Source organism: Pelmatolapia mariae, linkage group LG18 (genome assembly GCF_036321145.2).
Source record: "Pelmatolapia mariae isolate MD_Pm_ZW linkage group LG18, Pm_UMD_F_2, whole genome shotgun sequence".
NCBI classification, from domain to species: Eukaryota; Metazoa; Chordata; class Actinopteri; order Cichliformes; family Cichlidae; genus Pelmatolapia; species Pelmatolapia mariae.
In genome coordinates, this window is record NC_086243.1 from 32,275,525 (window position 1) to 32,285,212 (window position 9,688).

Here is a 9,688-nt window from a genome sequence, read left to right on the forward strand (position 1 = left end):
CGGTGTGGCCTTTGAACTGGGACAAAATGCAATGGCGTGCTCACCGTCACTGGATTCAGGCATTATGCGTGTTAGGCACCATCAGCCAGAGTGCTGCATGTGGAAACGGGACCCCTGTCTCCCACACTGCTAACTCATACTTACCTGGCAGGGGAGATACCATGATCACCAAGGTGGTTCACCCAGGGCGAGGCTCAGCCATTGCACTGCGATTGTGCTGACCCCTGTGAATTCCCCAAATGCGGGAATCTCAACTGCATAATTTGTGGTAGTGGGGGACTGCGTTCGCGCTCTCCCCTCACTCTTGTGTCCAAAAGCAAAGATCCACGTGTCTGCTCACTTCTCTCGGTGTGGCCTTTGAACTGGGACAAAATGCAATGGCGTGCTCACCGTCACTGGATTCAGGCATTATGCATGTTAGGCACCATCAGCCAGAGTGCTGCATGTGGAAAGGGGACCCCTGTCTCCCACACTGCCAACTCATACTTACCTGGCAGGGGAGATACCATGATCACCAAGGTGGTTCACCCAGGGCGAGGCTCAGCCATTGCACTGCGGTTGTGCTGACCCCTGTGAATTCCCCAAATGCGGGAATCTCAACTGCATAATTTGTGGTAGTGGGGGACTGCGTTCGCGCTCTCCCCTCACTCTTGTGTCCAAAAGCAAAGATCCACGTGTCTGCTCACTTCTCTCGGTGTGGCCTTTGAACTGGGACAAAATGCAATGGCGTGCTCACCGTCACTGGATTCAGGCAATACGCGTGTTAGGCACCATCAACCAGAGTGCTGCATGTGGAAAGGGGACCCCTGTCTCCCACACTGCCAACTCATACTTACCTGGCAGGGGAGATACCATGATCACCAAGGTGGTTCACCCAGGGCGAGGCTCAGCCATTGCACTGCGGTTGTGCTGACCCCTGTGAATTCCCCAAATGCGGGAATCTCAACTGCATAATTTGTGGTAGTGGGGGACTGCGTTCGCGCTCTCCCCTCACTCTTGTGTCCAAAAGCAAAGATCCACGTGTCTGCTCACTTCTCTCGGTGTGGCCTTTGAACTGGGACAAAATGCAATGGCGTGCTCACCGTCACTGGATTCAGGCATTATGTGTGTTAGGCACCATCAGCCAGAGTGCTGTATGTGGAAAGGGGACCCCTGTCTCCCACACTGCCAACTCATACTTACCTGGCAGGGGAGATACCATGATCACCAAGGTGGTTCACCCAGGGCGAGGCTCAGCCATTGCACTGCGGTTGTGCTGACCCCTGTGAATTCCCCAAATGCTGGAATCTCAACTGCATAATTTGTGGTAGTGGGGGACTGCGTTCGCGCTCTCCCCTCACTCTTGTGTCCAAAAGCAAAGATCCACGTGTCTGCTCACTTCTCTCGGTGTGGCCTTTGAACTGGGACAAAATGCAATGGCGTGCTCACCGTCACTGGATTCAGGCATTATGCGTGTTTTGCACAATCAGCCAGAGTGCTGCATGTGGAAAGGGGACCCCTGTCTCCCACACTGCCAACTCATACTTACCTGGCAGGGGAGATACCATGATCACCAAGGTGGTTCACCCAGGGCGAGGCTCAGCCATTGCACTGCGGTTGTGCTGACCCCTGTGAATTCCCCAAATGCGGGAATCTCAACTGCATAATTTGTGGTAGTGGGGGACTGCGTTCGCGCTCTCCCCTCACTCTTGTGTCCAAAAGCAAAGATCCACGTGTCTGCTCACTTCTCTCGGTGTGGCCTTTGAACTGGGACAAAATGCAATGGCGTGCTCACCGTCACTGGATTCAGGCATTATGCGTGTTTTGCACAATCAGCCAGAGTGCTGCATGTGGAAAGGGGACCCCTGTCTCCCACACTGCCAACTCATACTTACCTGGCAGGGGAGATACCATGATCACCAAGGTGGTTCACCCAGGGCGAGGCTCAGCCATTGCACTGCGGTTGTGCTGACCCCTGTGAATTCCCCAAATGCGGGAATCTCAACTGCATAATTTGTGGTAGTGGGGGACTGCGTTCGCGCTCTCCCCTCACTCTTGTGTCCAAAAGCAAAGATCCACGTGTCTGCTCACTTCTCTCGGTGTGGCCTTTGAACTGGGACAAAATGCAATGGCGTGCTCACCGTCACTGGATTCAGGCATTATGCGTGTTAGGCACCATCAGCCAGAGTGCTGCATGTGGAAAGGGGACCCCTGTCTCCCACACTGCCAACTCATACTTACCTGGCAGGGGAGATACCATGATCACCAAGGTGGTTCACCCAGGGCGAGGCTCAGCCATTGCACTGCGGTTGTGCTGACCCCTGTGAATTCCCCAAATGCGGGAATCTCAACTGCATAATTTGTGGTAGTGGGGGACTGCGTTCGCGCTCTCCCCTCACTCTTGTGTCCAAAAGCAAAGATCCACGTAGATCCAGTAGGGAAACTTCCAGAAAACCTCTGTAAAACGGCATGGCTTAACGTTAATAATAAGCTTTTGTTAAATATTCATAAAGACTTAGCTTGGCAAGCAGTTTTGGAATGCTTACCCACAAGAGCCTTTTTGAAAGCAAGAGAGTGCACGAAGAGTGCACAGTGCCCAAGGTTGAGATGTGGAAATGACGAGACGGTTAAGCATTTGTTTTGGGAATGTTCTTTTGCTAAGAAGGTGTGGTGTTTATTAAGACACCGGTTGAAAGAGTTATATAAAAGAGACCTAACATATGAATGTATAATGTATGGGATTTTGAAAGGGAAGGAGGGGGGGGGGGGAGGAAGATCGTTGGTGGATAATTGTGAATTGTGTTAAAGATGCATTATGGAGAGCGAGAAATATTTGTATTTTTAAAAAATATGAAATTTCTGCACGAGTTGTGGTAAATAGTGCCTGTAATTTGTTGAATGATTATTTTTTAAGAGAAAATATCCCTTTGAAGAAGGAAGTATAAAAATACATAGATGACTAGTTGGGAAAAATGGAATAGGGGACCCCAGGTTCATTCTTAATTTTAATTTCTATTTTCGTTTTTATTGCAGAGTTTGTGGGGTGTTTTTTTTTTTTTTTTGCATTTTTAATTTTTTGTTTTTTGTTCAAAGTTAAGAATTTGTAGTGCCTTTTTTGTAATGAACAATAAAAAATTTTGAAAATTGAAAATTGAAAATTGGTTCACCCAGGGCGAGGCTCAGCCATTGCACTGCGGTTGTGCTGACCCCTGTGAATTCCCCAAATGCGGGAATCTCAACTGCATAATTTGTGGTAGTGGGGGACTGCGTTCGCGCTCTTCCCTCACTCTTGTGTCCAAAAGCAAAGATCCACGTGTCTGCTCACTTCTCTCGGTGTGGCCTTTGAACTGGGACAAAATGCAATGGCGTGCTCACCGTCACTGGATTCAGGCATTATGCGTGTTAGGCACCATCAGCCAGAGTGCTGCATGTGGAAAGGGGACCCCTGTCTCCCACACTGCCAACTCATACTTACCTGGCAGGGGAGATACCATGATCACCAAGGTGGTTCACCCAGGGCGAGGCTCAGCCATTGCACTGCGGTTGTGCTGACCCCTGTGAATTCCCCAAATGCGGGAATCTCAACTGCATAATTTGTAGTAGTGGGGGACTGCGTTCGCGCTCTCCCCTCACTCTTGTGTCCAAAAGCAAAGATCTACGTGTCTGCTTACTTCTCACCGTGTGGCCTTTGAACTGGGACAAAATGCAATGGCGTGCTCACCGTCACTGGATTCAGGCATTATGCGTGTTAGGCACCATCAGCCAGAGTGCTGCATGTGGAAACGGGACCCCTGTCTCCAACACTGCCAACTCATATTTACCTGGCAGGGGAGATACCATGATCACCAAGGTGGTTCACCCAGGGCGAGGCTCAGCCATTGCACTGCGGTTGTGCTGACCCCTGTGAATTCCCCAAATGCGGGAATCTCAACTGCATAATTTGTGGTAGTGGGGGACTGCGTTCGCGCTCTTCCCTCACTCTTGTGTCCAAAAGCAAAGATCCACGTGTCTGCTCACTTCTCTCGGTGTGGCCTTTGAACTGGGACAAAATGCAATGGCGTGCTCACCGTCACTGGATTCAGGCATTATGCGTGTTAGGCACCATCAACCAGAGTGCTGCATGTGGAAAGGGGACCCCTGTCTCCCACACTGCCAACTCATACTTACCTGGCAGGGGAGATACCATGATCACCAAGGTGATTCACCCAGGGCGAGGCTCAGCCATTGCACTGCGGTTGTGCTGACCCCTGTGAATTCCCCAAATGCGGGAATCTCAACTGCATAATTTGTGGTAGTGGGGGACTGCGTTCGCGCTCTCCCCTCACTCTTGTGTCCAAAAGCAAAGATCTACGTGTCTGCTCACTTCTCTCGGTGTGGCCTTTGAACTGGGACAAAATGCAATGGCGTGCTCACCGTCACTGGATTCAGGCATTATGCGTGTTAGGCACCATCAGCCAGAGTGCTGCATGTGGAAAGGGGACCCCTGTCTCCCACACTGCCAACTCATACTTACCTGGCAGGGGAGATACCATGATCACCAAGGTGGTTCACCCAGGGCGAGGCTCAGCCATTGCACTGCGGTTGTGCTGACCCCTGTGAATTCCCCAAATGCGGGAATCTCAACTGCATAATTTGTAGTAGTGGGGGACTGCGTTCGCGCTCTCCCCTCACTCTTGTGTCCAAAAGCAAAGATCTACGTGTCTGCTTACTTCTCACGGTGTGGCCTTTGAACTGGGACAAAATGCAATGGCGTGCTCACCGTCACTGGATTCAGGCATTATGCGTGTTTTGCACAATCAGCCAGAGTGCTGCATGTGGAAAGGGGACCCCTGTCTCCCACACTGCCAACTCATACTTACCTGGCAGGGGAGATACCATGATCACCAAGGTGGTTCACCCAGGGCGAGGCTCAGCCATTGCACTGCGGTTGTGCTGACCCCTGTGAATTCCCCAAATGCGGGAATCTCAACTGCATAATTTGTGGTAGTGGGGGACTGCGTTCGCGCTCTCCCCTCACTCTTGTGTCCAAAAGCAAAGATCCACGTGTCTGCTCACTTCTCTCGGTGTGGCCTTTGAACTGGGACAAAATGCAATGGCGTGCTCACCGTCACTGGATTCAGGCATTATGCGTGTTAGGCACCATCAGCCAGAGTGCTGCATGTGGAAAGGGGACCCCTGTCTCCCACACTGCCAACTCATACTTACCTGGCAGGGGAGATACCATGATCACCAAGGTGGTTCACCCAGGGCGAGGCTCAGCCATTGCACTGCGGTTGTGCTGACCCCTGTGAATTCCCCAAATGCGGGAATCTCAACTGCATAATTTGTGGTAGTGGGGGACTGCGTTCGCGCTCTCCCCTCACTCTTGTGTCCAAAAGCAAAGATCCACGTAGATCCAGTAGGGAAACTTCCAGAAAACCTCTGTAAAACGGCATGGCTTAACGTTAATAATAAGCTTTTGTTAAATATTCATAAAGACTTAGCTTGGCAAGCAGTTTTGGAATGCTTACCCACAAGAGCCTTTTTGAAAGCAAGAGAGTGCACGAAGAGTGCACAGTGCCCAAGGTTGAGATGTGGAAATGACGAGACGGTTAAGCATTTGTTTTGGGAATGTTCTTTTGCTAAGAAGGTGTGGTGTTTATTAAGACACCGGTTGAAAGAGTTATATAAAAGAGACCTAACATATGAATGTATAATGTATGGGATTTTGAAAGGGAAGGAGGGGGGGGGGGGAGGAAGATCGTTGGTGGATAATTGTGAATTGTGTTAAAGATGCATTATGGAGAGCGAGAAATATTTGTATTTTTAAAAAATATGAAATTTCTGCACGAGTTGTGGTAAATAGTGCCTGTAATTTGTTGAATGATTATTTTTTAAGAGAAAATATCCCTTTGAAGAAGGAAGTATAAAAATACATAGATGACTAGTTGGGAAAAATGGAATAGGGGACCCCAGGTTCATTCTTAATTTTAATTTCTATTTTCGTTTTTATTGCAGAGTTTGTGGGGTGTTTTTTTTTTTTTTTTGCATTTTTAATTTTTTGTTTTTTGTTCAAAGTTAAGAATTTGTAGTGCCTTTTTTGTAATGAACAATAAAAAATTTTGAAAATTGAAAATTGAAAATTGGTTCACCCAGGGCGAGGCTCAGCCATTGCACTGCGGTTGTGCTGACCCCTGTGAATTCCCCAAATGCGGGAATCTCAACTGCATAATTTGTGGTAGTGGGGGACTGCGTTCGCGCTCTTCCCTCACTCTTGTGTCCAAAAGCAAAGATCCACGTGTCTGCTCACTTCTCTCGGTGTGGCCTTTGAACTGGGACAAAATGCAATGGCGTGCTCACCGTCACTGGATTCAGGCATTATGCGTGTTAGGCACCATCAGCCAGAGTGCTGCATGTGGAAAGGGGACCCCTGTCTCCCACACTGCCAACTCATACTTACCTGGCAGGGGAGATACCATGATCACCAAGGTGGTTCACCCAGGGCGAGGCTCAGCCATTGCACTGCGGTTGTGCTGACCCCTGTGAATTCCCCAAATGCGGGAATCTCAACTGCATAATTTGTAGTAGTGGGGGACTGCGTTCGCGCTCTCCCCTCACTCTTGTGTCCAAAAGCAAAGATCTACGTGTCTGCTTACTTCTCACGGTGTGGCCTTTGAACTGGGACAAAATGCAATGGCGTGCTCACCGTCACTGGATTCAGGCATTATGCGTGTTAGGCACCATCAGCCAGAGTGCTGCATGTGGAAACGGGACCCCTGTCTCCAACACTGCCAACTCATATTTACCTGGCAGGGGAGATACCATGATCACCAAGGTGGTTCACCCAGGGCGAGGTTCAGCCATTGCACTGCGGTTGTGCTGACCCCTGTGAATTCCCCAAATGCGGGAATCTCAACTGCATAATTTGTGGTAGTGGGGGACTGCGTTCGCGCTCTTCCCTCACTCTTGTGTCCAAAAGCAAAGATCCACGTGTCTGCTCACTTCTCTCGGTGTGGCCTTTGAACTGGGACAAAATGCAATGGCGTGCTCACCGTCACTGGATTCAGGCATTATGCGTGTTAGGCACCATCAACCAGAGTGCTGCATGTGGAAAGGGGACCCCTGTCTCCCACACTGCCAACTCATACTTACCTGGCAGGGGAGATACCATGATCACCAAGGTGATTCACCCAGGGCGAGGCTCAGCCATTGCACTGCGGTTGTGCTGACCCCTGTGAATTCCCCAAATGCGGGAATCTCAACTGCATAATTTGTGGTAGTGGGGGACTGCGTTCGCGCTCTCCCCTCACTCTTGTGTCCAAAAGCAAAGATCTACGTGTCTGCTCACTTCTCTCGGTGTGGCCTTTGAACTGGGACAAAATGCAATGGCGTGCTCACCGTCACTGGATTCAGGCATTATGCGTGTTAGGCACCATCAGCCAGAGTGCTGCATGTGGAAAGGGGACCCCTGTCTCCCACACTGCCAACTCATACTTACCTGGCAGGGGAGATACCATGATCACCAAGGTGGTTCACCCAGGGCGAGGCTCAGCCATTGCACTGCGGTTGTGCTGACCCCTGTGAATTCCCCAAATGCGGGAATCTCAACTGCATAATTTGTAGTAGTGGGGGACTGCGTTCGCGCTCTCCCCTCACTCTTGTGTCCAAAAGCAAAGATCTACGTGTCTGCTTACTTCTCACGGTGTGGCCTTTGAACTGGGACAAAATGCAATGGCGTGCTCACCGTCACTGGATTCAGGCATTATGCGTGTTAGGCACCATCAGCCAGAGTGCTGCATGTGGAAACGGGACCCCTGTCTCCAACACTGCCAACTCATACTTACCTGGCAGGGGAGATACCATGATCACCAAGGTGGTTCACCCAGGGCGAGGCTCAGCCATTGCACTGCGGTTGTGCTGACCCCTGTGAATTCCCCAAATGCGGGAATCTCAACTGCATAATTTGTGGTAGTGGGGGACTGCGTTCGCGCTCTTCCCTCACTCTTGTGTCCAAAAGCAAAGATCCACGTGTCTGCTCACTTCTCTCGGTGTGGCCTTTGAACTGGGACAAAATGCAATGGCGTGCTCACCGTCACTGGATTCAGGCATTATGCGTGTTAGGCACCATCAACCAGAGTGCTGCATGTGGAAAGGGGACCCCTGTCTCCCACACTGCCAACTCATACTTACCTGGCAGGGGAGATACCATGATCACCAAGGTGATTCACCCAGGGCGAGGCTCAGCCATTGCACTGCGGTTGTGCTGACCCCTGTGAATTCCCCAAATGCGGGAATCTCAACTGCATAATTTGTGGTAGTGGGGGACTGCGTTCGCGCTCTCCCCTCACTCTTGTGTCCAAAAGCAAAGATCTACGTGTCTGCTCACTTCTCTCGGTGTGGCCTTTGAACTGGGACAAAATGCAATGGCGTGCTCACCGTCACTGGATTCAGGCATTATGCGTGTTAGGCACCATCAGCCAGAGTGCTGCATGTGGAAACGGGACCCCTGTCTCCCACACTGCCAACTCATACTTACCTGGCAGGGGAGATACCATGATCACCAAGGTGGTTCACCCAGGGCGAGGCTCAGCCATTGCACTGCGGTTGTGCTGACCCCTGTGAATTCCCCAAATGCGGGAATCTCAACTGCATAATTTGTGGTAGTGGGGGACTGCGTTCGCGCTCTCCCCTCACTCTTGTGTCCAAAAGCAAAGATCTACGTGTCTGCTCACTTCTCTCGGTGTGGCCTTTGAACTGGGACAAAATGCAATGGCGTGCTCACTGTCACTGGATTCAGGCAATATGCGTGTTAGGCACCATCAACCAGAGTGCTGCATGTGGAAAGGGGACCCCTGTCTCCCACACTGCCAACTCATACTTACCTGGCAGGGGAGATACCATGATCACCAAGGTGGTTCACCCAGGGCGAGGCTCAGCCATTGCACTGCGGTTGTGCTGACCCCTGTGAATTCCCCAAATGCGGGAATCTCAACTGCATAATTTGTGGTAGTGGGGGACTGCGTTCGCGCTCTCCCCTCACTCTTGTGTCCAAAAGCAAAGATCCACGTGTCTGCTCACTTCTCTCGGTGTGGCCTTTGAACTGGGACAAAATGCAATGGCGTGCTCACTGTCACTGGATTCAGGCAATATGCGTGTTAGGCACCATCAACCAGAGTGCTGCATGTGGAAAGGGGACCCCTGTCTCCCACACTGCCAACTCATACTTACCTGGCAGGGGAGATACCATGATCACCAAGGTGGTTCACCCAGGGCGAGGCTCAGCCATTGCACTGCGGTTGTGCTGACCCCTGTGAATTCCCCAAATGCGGGAATCTCAACTGCATAATTTGTGGTAGTGGGGGACTGCGTTCGCGCTCTCCCCTCACTCTTGTGTCCAAAAGCAAAGATCCACGTAGATCCAGTAGGGAAACTTCCAGAAAACCTCTGTAAAACGGCATGGCTTAACGTTAATAATAAGCTTTTGTTAAATATTCATAAAGACCTAGCTTGGCAAGCAGTTTTGGAATGCTTACCCACAAGAGCCTTTTTGAAAGCAAGAGAGTGCACGAAGAGTGCACAGTGCCCAAGGTTGAGATGTGGAAATGACGAGACGGTTAAGCATTTGTTTTGGGAATGTTCTTTTGCTAAGAAGGTGTGGTGTTTATTAAGACACCGGTTGAAAGAGTTATATAAAAGAGACCTAACATATGAATGTATAATGTATGGGATT

General features: G+C 50.4%; 22 non-coding genes and 2 pseudogenes across 22 annotated transcripts; all 24 read left to right on the forward strand.

The window, feature by feature from the left end:
* The first annotated feature begins 136 nt into the window (after positions 1-136).
* LOC134617819 (U1 spliceosomal RNA) lies at positions 137-300 on the forward strand. Its single transcript, XR_010091698.1, has one exon. It is a non-coding gene; the product is annotated as a U1 spliceosomal RNA (small nuclear RNA).
* A 182-nt stretch (positions 301-482) lies between these two features.
* On the forward strand, positions 483-646 carry LOC134617746 (U1 spliceosomal RNA). The gene has a single exon (XR_010091635.1). It is a non-coding gene; the product is annotated as a U1 spliceosomal RNA (small nuclear RNA).
* Positions 647-828: 182 nt separating this feature from the next.
* LOC134617747 (U1 spliceosomal RNA) lies at positions 829-992 on the forward strand. The gene has a single exon (XR_010091636.1). It is a non-coding gene; the product is annotated as a U1 spliceosomal RNA (small nuclear RNA).
* A 182-nt stretch (positions 993-1,174) lies between these two features.
* LOC134617825 (U1 spliceosomal RNA) lies at positions 1,175-1,338 on the forward strand. The gene has a single exon (XR_010091705.1). It is a non-coding gene; the product is annotated as a U1 spliceosomal RNA (small nuclear RNA).
* A 182-nt stretch (positions 1,339-1,520) lies between these two features.
* On the forward strand, positions 1,521-1,684 carry LOC134617749 (U1 spliceosomal RNA). The gene has a single exon (XR_010091637.1). It is a non-coding gene; the product is annotated as a U1 spliceosomal RNA (small nuclear RNA).
* A 182-nt stretch (positions 1,685-1,866) lies between these two features.
* Positions 1,867-2,030, forward strand: LOC134617750 (U1 spliceosomal RNA). The gene has a single exon (XR_010091638.1). It is a non-coding gene; the product is annotated as a U1 spliceosomal RNA (small nuclear RNA).
* A 182-nt stretch (positions 2,031-2,212) lies between these two features.
* On the forward strand, positions 2,213-2,376 carry LOC134617751 (U1 spliceosomal RNA). The gene has a single exon (XR_010091639.1). It is a non-coding gene; the product is annotated as a U1 spliceosomal RNA (small nuclear RNA).
* A 750-nt stretch (positions 2,377-3,126) lies between these two features.
* Positions 3,127-3,264, forward strand: LOC134617857 (U1 spliceosomal RNA; annotated as a pseudogene).
* Positions 3,265-3,446: 182 nt separating this feature from the next.
* LOC134617810 (U1 spliceosomal RNA) lies at positions 3,447-3,610 on the forward strand. The gene has a single exon (XR_010091690.1). It is a non-coding gene; the product is annotated as a U1 spliceosomal RNA (small nuclear RNA).
* A 182-nt stretch (positions 3,611-3,792) lies between these two features.
* On the forward strand, positions 3,793-3,956 carry LOC134617828 (U1 spliceosomal RNA). Its single transcript, XR_010091708.1, has one exon. It is a non-coding gene; the product is annotated as a U1 spliceosomal RNA (small nuclear RNA).
* Positions 3,957-4,138: 182 nt separating this feature from the next.
* On the forward strand, positions 4,139-4,302 carry LOC134617815 (U1 spliceosomal RNA). The gene has a single exon (XR_010091695.1). It is a non-coding gene; the product is annotated as a U1 spliceosomal RNA (small nuclear RNA).
* Positions 4,303-4,484: 182 nt separating this feature from the next.
* Positions 4,485-4,648, forward strand: LOC134617811 (U1 spliceosomal RNA). The gene has a single exon (XR_010091691.1). It is a non-coding gene; the product is annotated as a U1 spliceosomal RNA (small nuclear RNA).
* Positions 4,649-4,830: 182 nt separating this feature from the next.
* Positions 4,831-4,994, forward strand: LOC134617753 (U1 spliceosomal RNA). The gene has a single exon (XR_010091641.1). It is a non-coding gene; the product is annotated as a U1 spliceosomal RNA (small nuclear RNA).
* Positions 4,995-5,176: 182 nt separating this feature from the next.
* LOC134617754 (U1 spliceosomal RNA) lies at positions 5,177-5,340 on the forward strand. The gene has a single exon (XR_010091642.1). It is a non-coding gene; the product is annotated as a U1 spliceosomal RNA (small nuclear RNA).
* Positions 5,341-6,090: 750 nt separating this feature from the next.
* LOC134617858 (U1 spliceosomal RNA) lies at positions 6,091-6,228 on the forward strand (annotated as a pseudogene).
* A 182-nt stretch (positions 6,229-6,410) lies between these two features.
* On the forward strand, positions 6,411-6,574 carry LOC134617813 (U1 spliceosomal RNA). The gene has a single exon (XR_010091693.1). It is a non-coding gene; the product is annotated as a U1 spliceosomal RNA (small nuclear RNA).
* A 182-nt stretch (positions 6,575-6,756) lies between these two features.
* On the forward strand, positions 6,757-6,920 carry LOC134617837 (U1 spliceosomal RNA). The gene has a single exon (XR_010091716.1). It is a non-coding gene; the product is annotated as a U1 spliceosomal RNA (small nuclear RNA).
* A 182-nt stretch (positions 6,921-7,102) lies between these two features.
* On the forward strand, positions 7,103-7,266 carry LOC134617816 (U1 spliceosomal RNA). Its single transcript, XR_010091696.1, has one exon. It is a non-coding gene; the product is annotated as a U1 spliceosomal RNA (small nuclear RNA).
* A 182-nt stretch (positions 7,267-7,448) lies between these two features.
* On the forward strand, positions 7,449-7,612 carry LOC134617814 (U1 spliceosomal RNA). Its single transcript, XR_010091694.1, has one exon. It is a non-coding gene; the product is annotated as a U1 spliceosomal RNA (small nuclear RNA).
* A 182-nt stretch (positions 7,613-7,794) lies between these two features.
* LOC134617805 (U1 spliceosomal RNA) lies at positions 7,795-7,958 on the forward strand. The gene has a single exon (XR_010091686.1). It is a non-coding gene; the product is annotated as a U1 spliceosomal RNA (small nuclear RNA).
* Positions 7,959-8,140: 182 nt separating this feature from the next.
* LOC134617817 (U1 spliceosomal RNA) lies at positions 8,141-8,304 on the forward strand. Its single transcript, XR_010091697.1, has one exon. It is a non-coding gene; the product is annotated as a U1 spliceosomal RNA (small nuclear RNA).
* A 182-nt stretch (positions 8,305-8,486) lies between these two features.
* LOC134617755 (U1 spliceosomal RNA) lies at positions 8,487-8,650 on the forward strand. The gene has a single exon (XR_010091643.1). It is a non-coding gene; the product is annotated as a U1 spliceosomal RNA (small nuclear RNA).
* Positions 8,651-8,832: 182 nt separating this feature from the next.
* On the forward strand, positions 8,833-8,996 carry LOC134617756 (U1 spliceosomal RNA). Its single transcript, XR_010091644.1, has one exon. It is a non-coding gene; the product is annotated as a U1 spliceosomal RNA (small nuclear RNA).
* A 182-nt stretch (positions 8,997-9,178) lies between these two features.
* Positions 9,179-9,342, forward strand: LOC134617757 (U1 spliceosomal RNA). The gene has a single exon (XR_010091645.1). It is a non-coding gene; the product is annotated as a U1 spliceosomal RNA (small nuclear RNA).
* The last annotated feature ends 346 nt before the right edge of the window (positions 9,343-9,688 follow it).